Consider the following 22,143-nt stretch of genomic DNA (forward strand, 5'->3'; position numbering starts at 1 on the left):
TGCAACTCTCTCCCAATAAATCCAAGGAATGAATATAATTTTGTTTCAGAGTTGGGCCTAAGCATAAGCAGAGGCAAGCTTTAAAAACACAGCAAAAACAACAGTATCTAATTCACTTTCCAGTGAAAATTAGAACCCAAAAGATTCTTTTCCTGGTTAGTATTTAAAAGCTACAATTTGACTAGCTTTCTTTCCTTTACCATGATTAGGCACAAAGTGAAATTATATTAACCTTAGTTTCTGGAGGAAGAGCCGTACGCAACTTTCTTCTCCAATCTTGTTTTTTTCTCATTTAGAAGAGAGCTGGATGGTGGCTTTGTATGATGAAGAAATCTAACAATGATTTTCCATCACCTAATGAATTAAATCAAGGATGGAAAACTGCAGTGCAGCACCACCTCTTTTGCAGCTGACTGAGCCCCAAGCACTCAAAATTTTGGCTCTGAATTTTGCTTTGTTTTGTTTTTTTAGTGGGTTTAGAGGGTTTCCAGAGGCAACCTCTGGCAACCAAAAACTCAGATGCAAAATTCCACTGCCCCCAAAACAGAAGAAAGGGACTCAGGCATACCAATTCTAATGATGCTGTTTCAACCACTAGCAAAAATAAAGAAAATGATGGTTTTATTATGAAGAAAACAACAGCAAGGTAATTTTATCCTCTCACCAAGTCTACATGGGAGGTAAAGAGACAAAGTGATGTTGAGGATATTAGAAACATGTTAATTTCTGCTGATATTTGAATGTCAATTAAAATGAACAGCTTGTCTCAGCATAAGAAATTTAACAATTGTGTACGTGTGTATACATATGCACTGGAACAGACATACACCTAAAGCCATGAGAAAGCCGTTAGACAATCTTTCACAAACATGACATACTGCAATCACTGCATAAGCTGGATTAATACTTATTACTATGCTACTCGAGAATTAAGCTGTTTTTAGACTACCAAATAGCTTTAAATTGCAACTTTTGTCTCTGTAAAGGAAACCTATATTTAAATTGTCTGTTAAAGTTAAATTAAAACAGCCACATCATTAACATGTTATCTTACAAAATAAGGGCACAGTAAAATTCTGTTAACATTCTTATCCCACCTGATCAATGCTGCAAAATATTAATAATGCAGCGCAGTTCTATATACCATACATTAGCAATACACACACATTTATTAAATGTTCATCTGTTCTAAATAATAAAGCCAAAATGATGCCCTCTTCTTCACAATGACGTAGTCAGCCACACAGTGCAACCATTATTTGTCTGTAATTGAAATAAACAAGAGTGGTCCAAACTCATATGCAAATGAAAGAACTGCTTCAGACTTTCATATTCATTAGGCACATATGTAATACATTAGATACCCATAACCTATATAAGTATTCATCTGTCTTTGGTCTGCAGAAATGTCATGTTTAAAACAGATGGATGGTTATGCAAACTGATTTCCCATTTTGCCAATAGACCAGTAAAGGATGATGAGATACCTAAATATGTATTTTTATCACTGCTCCTCTCCCTCTGACTCTGTGGAGTGACTTTGGTTGCATATTTCCCACAATGATTTGGCTTGCTGGCATTAAGGAACTTTCTTTTTAAAAAATCACCTCCTTTATTTTGACCACTAGAATGAATGAAAGCAATAAACTAAGAAGATTCAATAGAAACATAAGATTATTATTAGTGAGTAGTTTTTCCTAGCTGAGTGTTTCTAAACCTAATTAGGCAAAGTCTATATTCACCAAAGGTCCCGTTTAATGTTTGTGAAATCCCTCTATACCATCCTTACTAATGGACACATTAGCTGGTCATAGTTTATGTGGTTATGTAGATTGCAGTCCTATTAGGAGAGAAATACCCTTGCTTACTACTGGTAGTTACCTCTTCTTGGTTTTGGCTGCATTTAGCTCTTACACCTCTGTCTGCCAATTTCTAGCCTGGTGCCTTACCTACTATTGGCTTCTAAGTTCCATTTTGTTAATTGAATATATAGAAATGTGTTTGTGTTTATACTTGTGTGTTTGTATGCTTGTGCTTAAGTGTGTGTTTGTGTGTGTGTGTATACACACACACACACACACACACACACACACACACACACACACACACACACACATATATATATATATATATATATATATATATATATATATATATATATATATATATATGGATCTTTGGTTATTCGGGTTTTTCCCCGCGTAGAACTAAAGTTGTAGGCGCAACGTTTCGACGGAATCCCATCCGTCATCATCAGGCTTTAGCTTCCTTCTTCTGGGAGAAGCATGTGGCTGTTTGTTCCTCTTTTTTAAACTGCCAGAGGGGGTGTGTTCTGTGGAGGTGTGCTCTGATTGGGTAGGGGACCAAGTGTGTTCTGATTGGGTGGGAGTGTGTTTTGAATGGTGGGTGTGTTCTGATTGGGTGGGGGGGTGTTCTGAGTGGATGGGCTGGTCTCAGCTGCCAGCTCCAGACCTGAGCTGGTGAGTTGTGCTGCTTTTGTTCGGCTTCGTGTTTGTGGTGGTGCCATGTTTTTATAGTGGGTGTCAGTTTGCTTATTGTGTGGTTTGGAGGGGTTTAAAGTGGCTGATGTTGCAGCTGTAGTTAGGTTTCTGTTTTGTGGTTGTGCCTCGTTATCATTGTGGGTTCGGATTTGCTTTTTGAATGGTTGTGTGGTGGTGATGTCATGTGATGTTATCATGAGTTTGGGTCTGGTATCATTCTTGGTGGTTGGGCCTCGTCTGTCAATTAAGGCGGGTTTCCAAATGGCTGGAAGGCGAGAGGTATCATCTCGTTTATTCATGCTGTGGGGGCGTTTTTCTATCTCAATGGCTTCTCTGATTATTCTGTTGTTGAAATGTTCAATTTTGGCGATAGTTTTGGTTTTTTTAAAATCAATTTCATGTCCCGTGGCTTCAAAGTGTTGGACCAGGGATGAAGTTTGTTCTCCCTTTCTGAGTGAGTTTTTGTGATCTTCAATGCGTGCACTTATTCTTCTGTTGGTCTGTCCGATGTATGTGGTGGGGCAGGTGGTGCATGGGATTTCGTATACTCCTTGGTTTTCTAACCCAATTATGTCCTTGGGGTTTCTTAGGATGGTGGATATTTTTCTGTCTGTGTAGAATGCTGTTTTGATGTTGTGTTTTTGGAGGACCTTGCTGATTCTGTCTGTGGTCCCTTTTAAGTATGGGAGGAGGGCTTTGCCATTTTCTTGTTCTCTGTCTTGGGTTTTTGTGGGTGTCTCTCTTCGGATTAAGTTGGTAATCGTGTTTCTTTGGAATCCATTGGCTGTTAGTACATTAGTGAGAGTGTGTAGTTCGGTTTTTAGGTGTTGTTCGTCAGCTAGGTGTTTTGTTCTGGAGATGAGTGTCTTGGCTACGGAGTTGATCTGTGCTGGGTGGTGGTGTGAGAGTGCGTTCAGATAGCGGTTTGTGTGTGTTTTTTTATGGTAGATAGTGTGTCCTAGGGAGCCGTTGGATTTCTTGTAGACTAAGACATCAAGGAAGGGAAGTTGATTGTTAGCTTCTGTTTCCATGGTGAATTGTATTTTGGGGTGTAGGCTATTGAGGTGTATGAGGAAGTCATCTAGTTTTTCTTTGCCGTGTGGCCAGATTACGAAGGTGTCATCTACGTATCTGAGCCAGAGTTTGGGTTTGTGGTTGGATTTTTCTAGAGCGAGGGTTTCAAAGTGTTCCATGTAGAGGTTTGCGATGACAGGTGAAAGGGGTGATCCCATGGGTGCTCCTTCCATTTGTTTGTATCTTTGTCCATTGTAGATGAAGTATGTGTTAGATAGGCAGTGGTTGGTCAGATCTAGGATGTGTTTTGGGGGGTTGTATTTATTTAGGATAGCTGTCAAGGCTTCTTTGATTGGCACTTGGGTGAAGAGGGATACGACATCGAAGCTCACAAGTAGGTCACAGGGCTGTAAGTTTAGTTTACTTATGATCTCTATGAATTGGAATGAGTTTTGTACGTGTGAGGTGATGGAATTTGCGTAAGGCTGTAGTTGTTTGGCCAGAAATTTGGCTAGATTTTGTAGAGGTGAGCCTATGGAGCTGACTATGGGTCTGAGTGGGGTTCCTTCTTTGTGTATCTTGGGCAGACCATAGAGCTTAGGACTTCTGGATGATTTTTCTCTGGGAATGATTGTTTTCTGGATCTCTTCACTGATGGGGGTGGCTTTTATTTTTGATTTTGTGGTTTTTTCCAGGTAGGTGGTGGGATCTGTCTTGAGGAGTTTGTATGTGGAGTCTCGGAGTAGGTTGGATAATTTGGTATGGTAGTCAGATGAGTTCATTACCACCGTGGCGTTGCCTTTGTCTGCTGGCAGAATGATTATGCTGGTGTCATTTTTTAGGTTAAGTAGTGCTGTCTGTTCCTCTTTGGGTAAGTTGCTTTTGGGTGGTTTGCTGGTGCAGAGGATGTTGGTAACTTCGAGTCTGATTTTGTTGGCGTCATCAGGGTTAATTTTGGTCAGGCTGGATTCGACTCCGCATATAATGGTTTCCGTGGGAATGTGTTTGGGAGCGACTGCAAAATTAAATCCTTTAGACAGGACGTTGGTTTCAGCTTTGGTGAGAATCCTATCTGAGATGTTGTGCACAGTTTGTTTCATGTGTTGCTGTGGGAGAGGAGGGGTTTGTTTCTGGCGTTCCTTTAGTCTTCGGAGTTTATTGGTGTGTGTGTCTGTTTTATTTATTTATTTATTTATTTAGATTTATATACCATCCTTTCCCGAAGGACTCAGGGCGGTTTACAGGGCATTTAAAAGAGAGTCAATACAAACGTTAAAACAAATTAAAAAAGGTTAAATAAAACCCTGAGAACAGTAAAAAACCCAATTAAAATTAAAATTAAAAAATTCTCAGCCTGGCCCAGAGAGCTCGAAGAGCCAGGTCTTCAGGTCCCGGCGGAATGAACGGAGGTTGGGGGCAGTCCTAAGCTCCGCAGGCAGCTGGTTCCACAGGGCAGGCGCACCCACTGAGAAGGCCCTACCCCTGGGTGTTACCCGCCGGCAATCTTTAACCGGCGGCACCCTGAGAAGACCCTCCCTGTGGGAGCGCACTGGACGAAGGGAGCTTGATGCTGGCAGCAGGTGTTCCCTCAAATATCCCGGACCCTCGCCATTTAGGGCTTTATAGGTCATCACCAGCACCTTGAATCTCACCCGAAGGGCAACCGGAAGCCAATGCAGCTCGCGGAGCAGAGGTGTTACATGGGAGTATCGGGAGACCCCCATCACGACTCGTGCGGCTGCATTCTGCACCAGCTGAAGCCTCCAGGTGGTCCTCAAGGGCAGCCCCATGTAGAGCGTTGCAGTAGTCTAAACTGGAGGTCACGAGCGCATGAGTGACTGTGCATAGGGCATCTCGGTCCAGGTAGGGTCGCAACTGGCGCACCAGGCGAACCTGGGCAAAAGCCCCCCTGGTCACGGCTCCTATATGGTCTTCAAAAGTGAGCTGTGAATCCAGGAGGACGCCCAAGTTGCGAGCCCTATCAACGAGGGGTAACACCTCACCCCCCCATCGTTAGAGATGGAATAGTCTGGTTGACCCGAGATGCCGGTATGCACATATATATACATACATATATATACATGTACACAGACACACATGCACACACACACACACACACATATATATATATATATATATATATATATATATATATATATATATATATATACACATACACATATATATACATACATACACACACACACACTGACATATATATATGGTGTGATATGCATAATATATCTCACAGTTAGTATTGTGTTATTTGTGTATGACATATAAATGAAAATTCACCTTACTACTAAAGTAATTATATATTAATGTTCAATCAGTGAGTTTTTGTACTGCATGAATGTATGAATGTAAAAAAACATGAAAAAGCCTTTTCATTTATGATTTAATAATAAAGGCCTTTAAAAATTCAAAAATATCCAGTCATAAATGATAATATATTAAAATCCATAATAAAGTAAATAAATAAGGAGTAATTTATTCTTGACATGGCATGTATAAATGTCAAAAAGGTTTAGAAGATATAAACTAGTTTAGAAATCCCACTTTTATATGGAAAGTCGTTTGAAATGTTTACAGAAATAATTAAGTCTTACCATTGTAATGTTCTTTATTTTTCAGAACAAGCCACAAGGGTTGTCATCCTTTTCATCTTAATTAGTCCATGTGTTTGTTATATTTGTTATGTACTTCCATAAACATTTACAAACATTAATTGTTATGAAAAAATATGTTTCCTCTCAATGTAATTACTATATGTACATAGTAATATATAACTAATAAATATCTAGGACTACAAATCATTCATTTATTTTAGAATGTGAACTGAGTTCGTTTCTATCCAAAAAGCAAATTAATACATATCTGATTATGTGAAAATGCCTGAATGCTTATTTTGCCAATTTTCTTTATATAAAGAGCCAGAACACATTCAGCCACTTTCAATGGACTGGTAATGTTTTGTCCTCTGAACCTTAGAGAAACAGAGGCTGCAAAGAATAAAACAAATGTTCCGCACCAGAAACAAACTTGTCTTCCAAATTAGGCCTTTTCTTTTATTTGTGATGTACATATTCTAGTGCACTTACATTAGGTCGTTATTCAGGTAGTGAGGGAATCACATAGGCATCCTGCTACTCAAGTATTTTGGACAACACAAGAAGACTAAGAAGCTCCACTCAACTATCTCTCATCTTCAGTATTCCCCCCCCCAAGGACTGATAGATGAGCCACAGTGTAGCTTTCTCTTTTTGTTCCATTATTTCTGTCAGTGCTGCTAACATTGAATGTTTTTGCATTGACAACAGATGGAAATGTAGCCATTTTTTCCCTTTCGCTTTTAGAGTTAGATGATGCTGGGAGGGGGGGATGTGAATAAGACTCCAGCTAGACATAACAACACTAAACACAGCGTGAGAATCAAGGTTATTGAACTCAGAGCTGATAAAAGAATTGGCGGGCTGGTCGAGCTTCTGGTGGCTGTGCGGCGCCGGAGACAGCCTTCCCGGGCTGCCCGCGGCTCAGCTGAGTAATTTTCACCCGAAACAGCGTCGATCAGCTGTTCGGGTGAATTTGAAGCCCCCTCCTCGGGAGAAGAGGAGGGGGTGAGGCCCCAGGTAGGGGTTGAGTTCTCCGGGGCCGCCTGAGCTTGTAGCTTGGGCGGCTGAAGGATCGAACTCCCCCGTAGCCTGGGTCGCTCCCAGCTGGCCAGCGTCTCTGCTCCGGATTTCTTGGAGCAGAGCCAGGCGTTTGCGACCACCCCTGCCTGAAGGAAGGACTATGGAATAAAAGGAGCAGGCAGAGCGGTACAAGAGGAAAGGATGAAGAGGATTATTATATTTTACTCTCGAGCTTGATGGACTTTTTTAAACTTAAAGTGAAAGTGCGTCACAAGTGGAAGTAAAAGATGGCGGCTAAACCTCCCTCAAAAACTCTTCGGAGTGCTGGAACTTCTCCGACGCAACAATCATCATTGCAGGCGTTGCATCCTCCTGATGTATTGACACCGAAGGATCTACAAGATGCTCTTGAAAAACATGCCCAGGTAATTCTGGAATCAATGGGTGATAAATTTGCACGGATGGAGGAGAAATTGGAGAAATTGGAGGAGAGAATGGAAGAGAGGATGGAACAGAAGTTCAGTGTGATGAAGGCAGACATTTTGTCTTCAGTGTATAAAGTGGCTGAATGTGTGGAAGACCTGGATGAAAAAGTGGAAGATTTGACTCAAAAGAATGCCATATTAGAAGCAAAAGTATTGGAGAATGAAGATTTAAGAGACAAAATGGACAGAGAATTGAGTCTTGCTCAATATTATCAGATGCAGTTTGCTGTTAGAATCAGAGGCTTAAAAGAGAATATTAAGGAAGATCTAAAGCAGCTGATTTCTGAGGCTCTGGAAGTGGTATTGAACCAGCCAGCATCTGAAATAAAGGGAGGCATGGATAAAGTGTTTCGTGTGAATTCATGGATTGCTAGACAGAGAAAGCTGCCTAGAGATGTGGTGGTTTATTTTGTAAAGAGGGAAATTAGAGATGAAGTTATACAAGCTGCCTATGATTCTAAAGTTGTGATTGCTGATCAAGAAGTTTTGGTTCTAAAAGAAATTCCTCCAAAGATTTTAAGGAGAAGGAAGGATTTTACATTTCTTGTGCAAGAGCTCAAACAACGAGATATAAGGTTCAGATGGGAGATCCCAGTTGGGTTGATGGTGATGCACGAAGGTAAAAGGTACCGTTTGGTTACTGTGATGCAGGCGCGTGATTTTTACAATAACGTTTTAAAAGCAACCCCATTATTACTTTTGGAAGCTGCAAAGAGATCTGGAGAAGGAGAACATCAAGAGGCTGAAGATGGACAGACAGAGGAGAATGGTGCTGGAGGAGATCAAGCTACAACTTCTTTGGATGATCTTAGAGAGCAGAGGGTGACGCGTGCTGCTTTAAAACGATTAAAAAATAAAAAATAAAAGAACAAGATCAGCAGAAGTCTATGGAACTTTCACAACGTACTTATAGCCAAGCAGTGGGAGGAGCACGGCCTAAAAAAGATAGTCCTATCAGAGCAGCGCTTTAAGAGCTTTGGGATGATATGCATGACAACTAAATTTTTAACTTGGAACGTTAATGGACTAAATTCACCACAGAAGAGGCAGAAAGTTTTTCAATATTTAAAACAATTCAAGATAGATGTTATATGTTTGTAAGAAACGTATATTAGGGTTGTGGATCAAAAGTATTTACTGAACTCAAGGTTGGGTACGCGATCTGTTGCTTCTGCAATGAATAAGAAAAATGGAGTGGTTGTTTATGTTAAAAGTGCTTTAACAGCAGACTTAATTGAAGCAGATAAGCATGGAAGATATGTTATGATAGAGCTGCTGCTAGAAGGCAAAAAGACGCTTTTAGTTGGATTATATGCTCCTAATTAACAACAAGCTGACTTTTTTAGTTTACTTTATACAAAGCTTACCCAGTTGGATTATAAATCTGTTATTTTTATGGGGGATTGGAATGGTGTTTTGGATGTACAGATGGACAAGGCTGGAGCTTTTAAGCGCGTCCCAAGTCATGCTAGATTGCCTAAATCCTTTTTTTGAAATGAAGATTTTATATTAATAGTGTTTGTAGTTATTCTATATGAGCTAGAGAGTGATAGATTTAGAGAGTTTACGGTTGTTAGCATGTGGTTGTTTATGATTCTTTTTTTTGTTTTTTATACCTTGTACTTAGCTCTGGGAAGTCGGGGGGGGGAGGGGGGAGGGGTAAGGAGGGAGGGATAGGGGAGGGGTAGGGGGGTTTGTTAAAGATAAAATGTATGATAAAACTTTTTAATAAAAAAAAAAAGAATTGGCGGGCTGGAGAGCTAGAGAGGAAGCCTGCGCTTCAAGCTAATTGGGGAATGTGATTTATGACTTGGTGGAACAGTGGGCTAATGCCTCCTTAAGTAACACCAGCTGCCTGCAATTAGTGCAGGTTCGCATCCCACCAGGCTCAAGGTTGACTCAGCCTTCCATCCTTCCGAGGTAGGTAAAATGAGGACCCAGACTGTTGGGGGCAATTAAGCTGACTTTGTAATAATGCCGCTTGGGGGGGGGGTGAAAGCCCTAATAAGCAGGCATATACATAGAATGAAGGCTACTGCTAAGCTTGTAAGCCGCCCTGAGTCTTCGGAGAAGGGCGGGATATAAATGGAATAAAAAAAATAAAAATAAAATAAAAATAATTGGAGGAGGGAATTGTGATTTGATACTATGTGCCCAGGGGAGGGGAAATTAGTTTTTGGCTTCGATTATGTAAGTGCCGGTATTATGCTACTCGAATAAAAGATCCTTTAAGGTAAACAATGCCTCAAAGTTTTTTTTGAAGAGTTTCATCTGTTGGAATCATGACATTTTCAGGGAAAAAATGATTTCCATATACTAAGGGAAACTGGGTCCAAAGAGTAGAGTAGAATAGAGTAGGAATAGAGTAGACTAGTGGACTAGACTAGGATTAGAGTAGACTAGAGTAGAGTACTTTATTGGCCAAGTGTGCCAAGAAATTTGTCTCTAGGGCAGAAGCTCTCAATGTACATGTAAACCAACATAATCATCACCATCACCATCACCATCATCACTGTCATCATCATCATCTGAATAAGAGGGGGGAGTAAAGAAGGATAAATGATAATAAACACAGCCATACTACATAGGTAAGTGTACATAGACATTAGATGGCCCTGTGAGAATTAGGTGTGCAGCAGATTAATGGTGCAGGAAAAAAAAACTGTCCTTGTGTCTGGGTTGTTTTGGCATTCAATACCTTGTAGCGCCATCCCGAGGAGAGGAATTGAAACAGTTTAGGTGCCCAGCGTGAGTGGTCTATAGATTAATATATATACTGCTCTGCTCCCATCTCTGATATTTACATCCATAGACATAAGTGGTTCTAGCATTGAAAGAAGTGCACAGATATATTAAGTATGCACAGCAAATAATTAAAAGAAATGCAAGCATATTGATCAGCTGCCCTGATCAGCAGATATTATTGCTGTTCAAGAAGTTCACAGATACCATGTGTGTGTGTAACTGTAAGCAAGACAATTGCCTCTCAAAAACTGATCTCATGACCTTTATGAAGATTTGGCCTCCATGAGGGCAGAAGCAAGGAAACTTCCTATGAAGAATTAAGCATGCAAAGTTGTGCGCAGGAGCTGCATTTTGATAATGTGGTGCTTAGGATCACACACAGAAAGGTTTCCTGCAGTAGACCCTGTGTCATACTTGAGGCAACTGGTTCTTTACACATCACCCTGGAGCGAAGAGCTTGCAATTCATAAGTGAACTAAGCATTTCTTTGCAACACTTGTATAAGACTTCCCAAATTCAGGTGAAACTCCTATGAGGCTTCTTTTTACTTAACTAAACCCCCGACAAATATCCTTCACTCATTACATTTCATTCCTCTACCACTCTGGTGGTGTCAACCTGACATTTTTCGCATAAGTAGAAAAACGTCATGGAGCTGCAACATAAAATGTTTTCAAAGTCATCATCCAATCCTGGTTTCATTCAAGACAGTCCACCAAGCCTTCTAATACATTTAGCAACAGAAATAAACCAAAAATATTTTTTTAAAAAAAAATCCACCAAGATTGCTCTCAAGTTTACAGTACTTCAGAGCATTTGTCAGTGGATGGTTTGAGGGGAAAGTCTGTTTGCTGACAGCTGTCTCCCGGATTAAGAGCTACAATTTAAGGAAGGGCTTTGCTACTAATAGAAATAAAGATTTCCTCTTCCTTCCTCCCCTCCCCTCCTTTAGCAGTCTTGAAAGACCCAAATAAATCAAACATGCCTTTTATGCATGTACAATTTGCATGTGGAACAGAAACAACAAAAGACTGCCTGAATTCATGCAGCACGCTAAAGTCACAAAATTATTTGTATGGATCTGGTACCCTGTGCAGTGTGAGAATAAACCCTATGATTTGTAAGCCATGCTCACAAACATAGTCTGATGTGCAAAACAAACCAACTATGGTTTATTCCAATAAGCCATACCTACAGTCCTTAGATTAATAAAATACAACAATCCATCTCCCACATTTCCTTGATTGTCTTTACTCTCGTCGTGATATAAACAGTGATTATATTATAGGTACATGGAAGTATAGCAGAATATAAAGTTAACCTGCAGCTTTCATATTTCTGTATCCTTGAAAGAGTGTAAGTGATTAAAGATTTCTGACAATCATCCCTATAGAAACTGTGGTATTGTGCAAAGAACTGAAAAGTGATAAACCTATTATCATTCCACAGAGTGTTCAGGCAGAATAACTGCACTAAAAGAAATTCTGAGGTTGCATGCAAATAAGATTACAATATTCAATTCAACTGGCATAAAATTGATAAAATCATTATAATCATTAGGAGTGCAGAGTAGCAACTCAGATCTGGTGCTAAATCTATAGTACAGGCTTGATATTGCCTTCCAAGAACTAGTCCAATGTGCTAATTGGATAAGTGTTTTTATATTATTCTGTAGTGTTATAAAGTATAGAAAGATTTGTGAGATAGACTTCTTCGGTTTGAACAAATAGTATTGGAAAGCTGCTTTCATTTCTAAGCAACTTAGGCCAAGTTACCTGGATTTTATGAGAAATGCAGCAACAATTTTCTCCTAATTTTAGCCTCAATTAATTACTGACAGATGAACATTATTTTATTTTATTATTAGATTTATTATTAGATTTATATACCGCCCTTTCCCGAAGGACTCAGGGCGGTTTACAGGGTATTAAAACAAAACCAGTACAAAAGTTAAAAACAATTAAAAAAGATTAAATCATCCCTAAAATTAAAAACCCGTTAAAAATTCTCAGCCTGGGCCGGAGAGCTCAAAGAGCCAGGTCTTCAGGTCCCGGCGAAATGAACGAAGGTCGGGGGCAGTCCTAAGCTCCATGGGCAGCTGGTTCCAGAGGGCAGACGCACCCACAGAGAAGGCCCTTCCCCTGGGTGTTGGGTGTTTATATCTGATTTCCTCATGAGCTGCTCTATAGCTCTCTTTATTTCCATTGCATTGGATACACCAAATGAGTATAGTGGCATTATCATATACACAAAAATATGAAATCACAGCTGCCAGTATTTTAGCTAGTGTTGGCCTTCTTAGGCATCAAGTTATTCCCAAGAATCTAGGATGTTTATTGTATACAGGTAGTCCTCGACTTATGAACATAATTGGAATGGAGACTTCTGTCATTAAGTATTACAACTCTTACGTTGTAGTGAGGCATCGTGTGATCGTGCCCAATTTTGTGACCTTTTTTTTGCGACAGTCATTAAATGAATCTGGCTTCTCTCATAGACTTTCTTGTCTGAAGCTGCGTGGGAACATCACAAATGGTGATTACGCGATCCCAGAACACTCAACTGTCATAAATACACACCAGTAACTAAGCACCCCAATTGCATCTTAAGTACAAGGACATTTTGTAGGTCTGTTTTTCTAGCACTGTCATAGCTTTGAATGGTTGCTAAAGAAATGGACATACCCTTTTGTATATCTGGGGATCAAAGCAGCGTGGTCTTTTGTAATTGACAAATGGAATCATTGGATGATTTCTCATTTTTTTGGACTGCATTGCATTAGTTTGAACAACTTGCTCCTGGGTAGTCAAAATCATTTTTTTCAGTTTTAAGCCATGTCATGTTTTGACGGTTTTAAAGTATTTTCCCATGATGTATGCTGTTCCAAGGAAAGCTGCCTTTTGCAATTGATAAGACAGTGAATTTGCAAAGCTGATCATGGTTCAAGTGGTCCTCCAACTGCTTTGAGATTGCACCCAAGATGCCTATTACTATTGGTACTATCTTTGCTTTCTTTAGTTGTTCTATTTCTGTTTGCAGTTCCTTTTGTTATCTTCTCCAATTCTTTCTTGTCTATTCCACTGTTTCCAGGTACCGTCATGTCCACTATCCAGACTTTTTTTTTGCCTTTCTTATCAACAACTGTTAATTCTGTCATTATTATTAATAATGTGGCTGCCAGAAGATAGCAGAAATCATCTGCCAATGCAAATGTATCATCTCATCTATGGTACTCTGTCAGGAAAGCAGTATCTAGTATACATTCAGGGACAAAAGTTCCATCAATACACTTCATACATGCAAAAGAAAAGATTGAATATCTGCCCCCTTTATTTGACCACAAGCTACACCGAGCAGAGCACTTTGGTCAGGTACTTTCATCCTTCATAAGATCAAATCAGGTTCTTTTTATCAAAGTAAGCTGAGCCACACAGAAATCCCCAAAATACTTCAATATATGCCTTCCAAAACTACTGGTCTTAATTTTATATGCTTTTATCAGCATTTTAAGGGACGCGGTTGCTTGGTGGGTTAGGATGCTGAGCTTGTCGATCAGAAGGTCGGCAGTTTGGCGGGTCGAATCCCGAGTGCCGCATAACAGAGTGAGCGCCTGTTACTCGTCCCAGCTTCTGCCAACCTAGCAGTTCGAAAGCACGTAAAAATGCAAGTAGAAAAATAGGGACCACTACGGTGGGAAGGTAACAGCGTTCCGTGCGCCTTTGGCGTCTAGTCAGGCCGGCCACATGACCACGGAGACGTCCTCGGACAAGCGCTGGCTCTTTGGCTTTGAAACGGAGATGAGCACCGGCCCCTAGAGTCGGAAACGACTAGCACGCATGTGCGGGGGAACCTTTACCTTTACCTTTATCAGCATTTTGGCTGGGAATTATGGGAGATCTCTGCACCCAAAGGTTGGACTAAGAGGTTGCTCCTCTGACTACTTTTTCTTAAAATAAAATATATTTCGGTGTATTTGAATTCTTCATTGCAATAAACCAAATTCAAGCTGGCATGCCTCTCTAAATGACTAACGAAAACACCAGTATACCCAATTGTACAGAAACAAGGTACATTTGACAGTGGGGAGTTTGGTGTGTGTGTCTGTGTGTGTGTGAGTGAGTGAGTGAGTGAGTGAGTGAGTGAGTGAGTGTGTAGACAACAGGATTCTCTCAAAAAAGCTCAGTCAGTTCTTGAAAATCTAAGACTGAGCAGCTGGCAACTCTGTCACCATGAAGTCTCCATATGGAAGACCGAGATGTGTCAAACTATCCAAAACGTTTTTGGATGGTGCAGAGAGAAACAATAAATAATTCAGTATCTTCAACACTTTCAACAGCAGGTAGTAGATATGCTACCTGCTTCTATTATGTGCCAAAATATCACATGTGAGAGAATGGCTGTTTCTTCAAACTGTTGCCATGTGGATATATTGCTTGAAGAAGTTCTAATTCTGTAGACGAATGAGGCATATCACAGGTTTATCAATATTAGGCAACACAGAGTTTGTGAACAGAAAAATGGTGACAATCACAGTCCAACAATATTATAATATGCATTCATACATACATACACACACACACACACACAATCTTTGGACTTCCAAAACCATTAAATGCTATAAAAATTTGGTCAAAATTGTGTTAATACCTACATTAGCAAATAGCTAAAGTAACAATTTGTTATTCTTTACAATACATTATGCTGAGATTTCTTTTTAATGTACAAATTATATTGCTTTCAATCTTTCTCTTCCAATTTCCAGCCTAGTTAAATCAGCTGATTAATAAAACGTTTTAATAACAACTAAAAAGAGTGAGATTACCAAAACCAAAATATATATTCTAAGCAAAATAGTATAATTTTATTTCAATCAGCATATTCATAAATTTATACATAATGTATTTGATACCTTACGGTTTATAAGTGAGGAATACTGGACAGAGCAAAATATATCTTTTACATTCAGTACTCCAATATAGTAAAGCAAGTTGGAAAATCCTAACCAACTAAAGTTGGGCAAACACTGTAAGACATCTAACTTGTATTCTGAATGGAATATCTTTCAATATGTTAATTTTCACTTAGAAAAATTAAATAATCATACACATCAGAACTGAAAAAGAAAACAAGTTAGGCTTTAGTTCAGGGGTCTTCAAACATGGCCCTTTTATGACACGCTGGCTGAGGAATTCTGGGAGTTGAAGTCCACAAGTCATAAAAGGGCCAAGTTTGAAGAACCTTGCTTTAGTTGACCTAAATGTATGTCTTAATGTGTTACAATGGATTTTCCTTATGGATTTCAAATTACTTCAAAAAGTAGGAAACTACAGACCTATCAGCCTGACCTCAATACCTGGGAAGATTCTGGAAAAGATAATCAAACAACAAATCAGCGAACACCTTGATGCAAACAAAGTCATCACTAAAAGTCAACATGGGTTTGTCAAAAACAGATCATGCCAGACAAATCTTATTGCATTCTTTGACCAAGTGACAAAATTAGTGGACTGTTGTAGATATAATTTACTTGTACTTTAGTAAGGCATTTGATAAAGTAGATCACAACCTACTACTTGATAAGATAGAAAAATGTGGGTCAGATAGCATCACCACCAGATGGATTCATAGCTGGCCTGGACAGGCCGTTCTCAGCGTGTGGTCCTCAATGGAACTGCATCTACATGGAAGGAAGTGTGTAGTGGGGTGCCCCAGGGCTCTGTTCTGGGCCCAGTGCTCTTCAATATCTTCATCAACGATTTGGATGAGGGTATAGATGGGGAACTCATCAAATTTGCAGAAGACACCAAGCTAGCAGGAATAGCCAATACTCCAGAAGATAGGCTTAAAATACAGGAGGATTTGGACAGACTCGAACACTGGGCACTATCTAACAATATGAAATTCAATGGTGAAAAAAGTAAGGTTCTACATTTAGGCAGGAAAAATCAAATGCACAGGTATAGTATAGGTGGTACCTTGCTCAATAGTAGTAACTGTGAGAGGGATCTTGGAGTCCTAGTAGACAATCACTTCAATATGAGCCAGCAGTGTGCTGCAGCTACCAAAAAAGCCAACACAGTGCTAGGCTGCATTAACAGAGGGATAGAATCAAGATCACGTGAAGTACTAATACCACTTTACAATGCCTTGGTAAGGCCACACCTGGAATACTGCATCCAGTTTTGGTCACCACGATGTAAAAAAGATGTCGAGACTCTAGAAAGGGTACAGAGAAGAGCAACAAAGATGATTGGGGGACTGCAGGCTAAAACATATCGGGAACGGTTGCTGGAATTGGGTATGTGTAGTTTAATGAAGAGAAGGGTGAGGGGTGACTTGATAGCAGTGTTCCAATATCTCAGGGGCTGCCACAAAGAAGAGGGAGTCAAGCTATTCTCCAAAGCACCTGAAAACAGGACAAGAAGCAATGGATGGAAACTAGTCAAGAAGAGAAGCAACCTAGAACTAAGGAGAAATTTCCTGACAGTTAGAACAATTAACCAGTGGAACAACCTGCCTCCAGATGTGGTGAATGCTTCAACACTGGAAGTTTTTAAGAAGAGACTGGACAGCCATTTGCCTGAAATGGTATAGGGTTTCCTGCCTGAGCAGGGGGTTGGACTAGATGACCTCCAAGGTCCCTTCCAACTTATTGTTGTTGAACACAAAATAACCCCATATTTACTATTTTCAGTAGGTTAGATTTGTATTCATTGTCCACAGTGTTGTAGCCAGTACAATTGAACCTCATCAGATTTCTATTCCTTGAGGATTCAAAACACAATCAATGGTGGACTATTTTCACACGTTTTTTAAAAAAAGCATGTAAATCTATATTGGGATACAAATATCCAAATGCAATATAATCTTTACTCCACATGTGTTAAGTATGGTATACATTTACATCATGTACCTTTCTGTTTCCTCCCTGAATAACTCACTTCAGGTGTTATTAATAAAATCACTTTGTATTTTAAATAAAGATGCTATTCAATAACCTTTGAAGCTCACACATCAGCCTAACTTAGAGCAGCTTTAGCTCATCTGGCCTTTAAATTACTCTTTTCATGTGGTTGGGCCATAAGCCATACATACGGCCTCTCAATCAGCCACTGTACATCAACAGAGTAAGGATGATTTGCATGATATGTATTTAAGCTTCAACAATCTTCAACAACCAGATACAAAACAAAGGACTGTCAAGCAACGGAAAGATTTTAATAAGCTAGGGACTATATTAAGTCAGGGTTCCTATTATAACAGCACCATGATTAAAGATAAAAGTTGTGTATGTATGTATGTATATATATATATGTGTATACACACACACACACACAAAATTCTATTTTAAAAGGAAAATACTTTTTGATTTTTGATATTATGATGATGATGATGATGATGATGATGATGATGATGATGATGATGATGATGATGATGATGATGCATCAAGTCAATGCTGACCAAATAGACAGATCTACTCTAGGATGAGGCAAATATAGTATATTTTATAAAATTTAAAAACAAACTATCAAAAATGCATTTTAACTATAGAATCAGACTTCTGTAAACTTGTTTTGCATCTATAGGTTTCTACTATCATGCTCTATTAATGGAAATATTTTAGAGCCCATAAAAGAGGTCTGATGACATTAGTTTTCTTATTTTTATTATACTTAAAGTAAGACAAAATTAAAGCTAATGGCTTTGATTACCTAATTCTTTTTTCCAAGGGAAATTGTACCATATTTTAATCAAATGTGATCAATAAAACCTGTGGGATAAGTCATTATTATACATTGTTGTTATTGTTGTTAGCTGCAAAGTCGTGTCTGACCCATCAGGACGCCATGGACAACATTCCTCCAGGCCTTCCTGTCCTCTACCATCTTCTGGAGTCCATTTAAGCTCACACCTACTGCTTCAGTGACTCCATCCAGCCACCTCATTCTCTGTCGTCCCCTTCTTCTATTGCCCTCAATCTTTCCCAGCATTAGGCTCTTCTCCAGTGAGTCCTTCCTTCTCATTAGGTGGCCAAAGTATTTGAGTTTCAACTTCAGGTGCTGGCCTTCTAAAGAGCAGTCAGGGTTGATCTCCTCTAGGACTGACCGGTTTGATCTCCTTGCAGTCCAAGGGACTCGCAGGAGTCTTCTCCAGCACCATAGTTCAAAGGCCTCAATTCTTTGGCCCTCAGTCTTTCTTATGGTCCAACTTTCACTGCCATACATTGCAACTGGGAAGACCATAGCCTTGACTATACACACTTTTGTTGACAGGGTGATGTCTCTGCTTTTTAGTGTGCTGTCTAGATTTGCCACTGCTTTCCTCCCAAAGAGCAAGCGTCTTTTAATTTCTTGGCTACAGTCCCCATCTGCGGTGATCTTGGAGCCCAGGAAAATAAAATCTGTCACTACCTCCATTTCTTCCCCATCTATTTGCCAGGAATTGAGAGGGCCGGATGCCATGATCTTGGTTTTCTTAAATGTTATACATTATACATTATGGTGACCCAATTAATAGTATAGAAAAGAGACTGTGGAATCTACAGAAACTTTAAGAAAAACTAGATTTCTATTTGTTCTGTATATGTACATATATTTACTCATACCCTTGTCACTTTGTAACGTGTCTAGAATTCCACCCATTCTCACATTCCATTTCCTTTGGGCTTTAGATTACTTTCTTTTACAGTATTGCAATATCAATATATGAAATTTGGAAACATCCAAATTTCAACAAAACTTCATGAGTAATCAAGGTGTCTGGGCCAATAAATGTTTCAAATTTAAATTTCATTCTTATTATATAATGGTTTCCAAAGTTCCTGTTGATGGCTTTAGAGATACCATGGATTCTACACTGTCTAAATATGATTGGAATTAACAGGTCTACAACCAGATCTTTCTGGTTTCCAAATCTAAATTATCCTTTTCGTATATTTCAACAAGTTAAGATTTCACAGTCCATAATTAACCTGCAGATTCAAGATTTCCCACCTAGAAAGGATTAATCCTATAATAAGAGTAATATAATAATCCACCTAGAATTGAAGATTATTTTTGATTTCTTTCAAAAATGAATATATTCCTCGAATAAAAAAATCTCTATGAGAAAAGATCATGCTTAAGGACAAATTGTCACCTTATGTATGGAGATCATTTGGAAACTAGAAACAGTTCAGAAGCAACATATTGATAAATTTCCCTTAAGTTTCTCTTCTCTTCAACTCTTAGTAGAATCTTTTCTAAATGTTTCTTTCCTTATTTTTTTTCATTAAGACCTGTCATTTCTGCTTGTGTACATATTCCTGCATCAATGTTTCCTCTGTCAAAGTCCAGAGATAACAGGAAGGACAGATACCTTCCTTCCTTCCTTCCTTCCTTCCTTCCTTCCTTCCTTCCTTCCTTCCTTCCGGTTCCACGCTCATCTGAAAAGTTCAGATCTATTTTCATTTTTATTCTTCTGGAATCTCACAAGACTGCACGCTATTTTCACTCAAACAACTCATTATAATTTGAAGGTTTTATATTTTTAATCTCTTTCCTATTTTGATGTTCCAATGCAACTCTACCAATGCAACTCTACCAGTGTTACAGGAATATGCTTACTGAATGTAGTCAGTTTCCAAGGGAAAACAAGTTTTCTTAGCTGACTTGAGCTCAATTCCCCAGACATTTTTGTTTCTTTTTTAAAAAAAAAAAAGTTTAAAAGTTTAAATTCACAAACACAGAAAAGTAGTTGACAAACAAGTCCCATGCAATTACAGGAATGCACAACACTTTTGATACCAGATCGTAAAAAATTTCACATAATCCAATCAAACATTTAAATTTCAGTAGCACAGATTTACTTACAGCACTTTAATTACTCTACAGGGAGTTCCACAAATATTGCAATATAAAGCCTAACAGTTGGAAGTAACAAAAGTCCGTAATGTGAGAAAAAAACTGAAGCCTTACAAAATATATTCCACATAGTTTGAGTGAATAATAGAATACTATTAATACTAAAGCATGTAAAGATTACACACATCAGATTTTCATTTCAGCTAAACTTGCCTTGCTAGAATGCTGAAATATTCCTAGAATGGATCCAAGTCCTAAAATGCTGAAATATTCATAGAAACTAAATGTCACCATCGTATATAGTTATGACAAATTTTACCAGGAACTGCAGTGCCCTGATATAACAGGTGCTGTAAGTTGCTACCTTTCAGAAACTTTTTTCTGAATATATTCTTCATACAAGAGGGAAAAGTGATAATCATAATGTGTGATGCTGTGATGACACCTGTTTGGATTCCAGTTGCCCATATAAATAGTGAACATTCTTCACACAGCCATTCCTAAAATTAGAGAGTATCTTTACTGGGATGTTGAAGTGTCTAAACTTGTGTTTGATGTGCTGCCAAACCTATATAATATTTATGTAGAATGGTACTAGTGCTGCACAGATTCCATATGTTCTTAGTTTACAATGCCAGAGAAGACACTTAGCCTGACTATGCTGACCTGGTCATGCTGAATTATTAGCTTTCAGCATGAATAATGGTAAAAAGATTATTTTTTAAAATTTATTTTTCACATTTCTAAGTCGCCCATCTCACTCATACAGAGGGAGACAATTAAAATTTTCATGTTACTTGGTTTGCTTGTATGTGATATATTGTACAAACATAGGGGGGAAAATTAAACATGTAAACACTCTAATATATTATAGTATAATCCTTTATTTAAGCAAATTCATCATTATCAATTGTTCCCTGTTTTAGTTTTGTTAAAAAGAATTATTTCACTAAAATTAATACCTGAAAATACGGGGTCTTCTTTTAATTTACAATATAATTATAGAAGAAATAATTTTCCATAACAATATCTATATTAGCTGAGAAATATGCATCTTATATAATATAATCTGTACTTATCCTGTAATTTGAGCAAATGTGTTTTAAAAGATTTTAAGCCTGCAACTGTCTTGTAACTAAATAAGAACAGCAGCAGAAGACATGAGCCAAATAGATAGCTATCGGTTTCCTTGAGCCTAATCTGATTAAAGAAACTCTTTCACGCTCTCAATCTCTCTATCAAAAAAAACCAAAAACCTAAATAGGTTGCCATCTAAGAGGGAAGGAAAAGATAAAAATAGCTCTTGGCAAAATTAATTTTAAACATGCCATTTTAGACTCTTACAATTTTTTTAAAAAATGAAAAGTTCCTTATGTGTTTCTGAAAAGGCTGCCTCTTCATTTCATGTCTTAACTGATGACCGATTGAAAAGCATAACAAAAAGTATTTTTATTTATCTATTATTAGTATTGATATCTTAATAAAAATTAAAAAAAAACACAGGATATGCACACAGACAATTCACTCAACTTAAAAATAAGGAAGTATGCATTGATTCAGAATGGACAACTATCCTACTATGTAATATAAAATGAAATTAGAAGCTGGACAAATAAATAATAATTTTATCCTGTTTGAATATATGGTGAATGGGAGTATATTTGACTCTTTGGGACAGTTAATATTATATCAAAGTGGCTACTGATTTCATGGCAATTGCTCAAAAGCTGCATCATCCCATTGTATTAAACTTGTGTCCTGGGCCAAATGTTGATTAACATGTTTTATAAGTGAATCAGATGGAGGAGAATAATGTCCATCAGATAGAAAGTGACAGCAAATGGAATGGTATGGATTGGCACTTCACAAGGCTTAAGCTATCTTGATTGGATAGAGGATTAAACCTAGTCTAACTAAAATATAT

General features: G+C 38.4%; 1 protein-coding gene across 1 annotated transcript in view; it reads right to left on the bottom strand.

Annotated features, from left to right (window-relative positions):
• The window catches only part of GTDC1 (glycosyltransferase like domain containing 1), a 258,670-nt gene that overhangs the window by 136,715 nt on the left and 99,812 nt on the right, over positions 1-22,143 (bottom strand). The gene's annotated exons all lie outside the window — the stretch shown is intronic.

This window comes from Vipera berus (assembly GCF_964194415.1).
Source record: "Vipera berus genome assembly, chromosome: 1".
In the NCBI taxonomy this organism is placed as follows: domain Eukaryota; kingdom Metazoa; phylum Chordata; class Lepidosauria; order Squamata; family Viperidae; genus Vipera; species Vipera berus.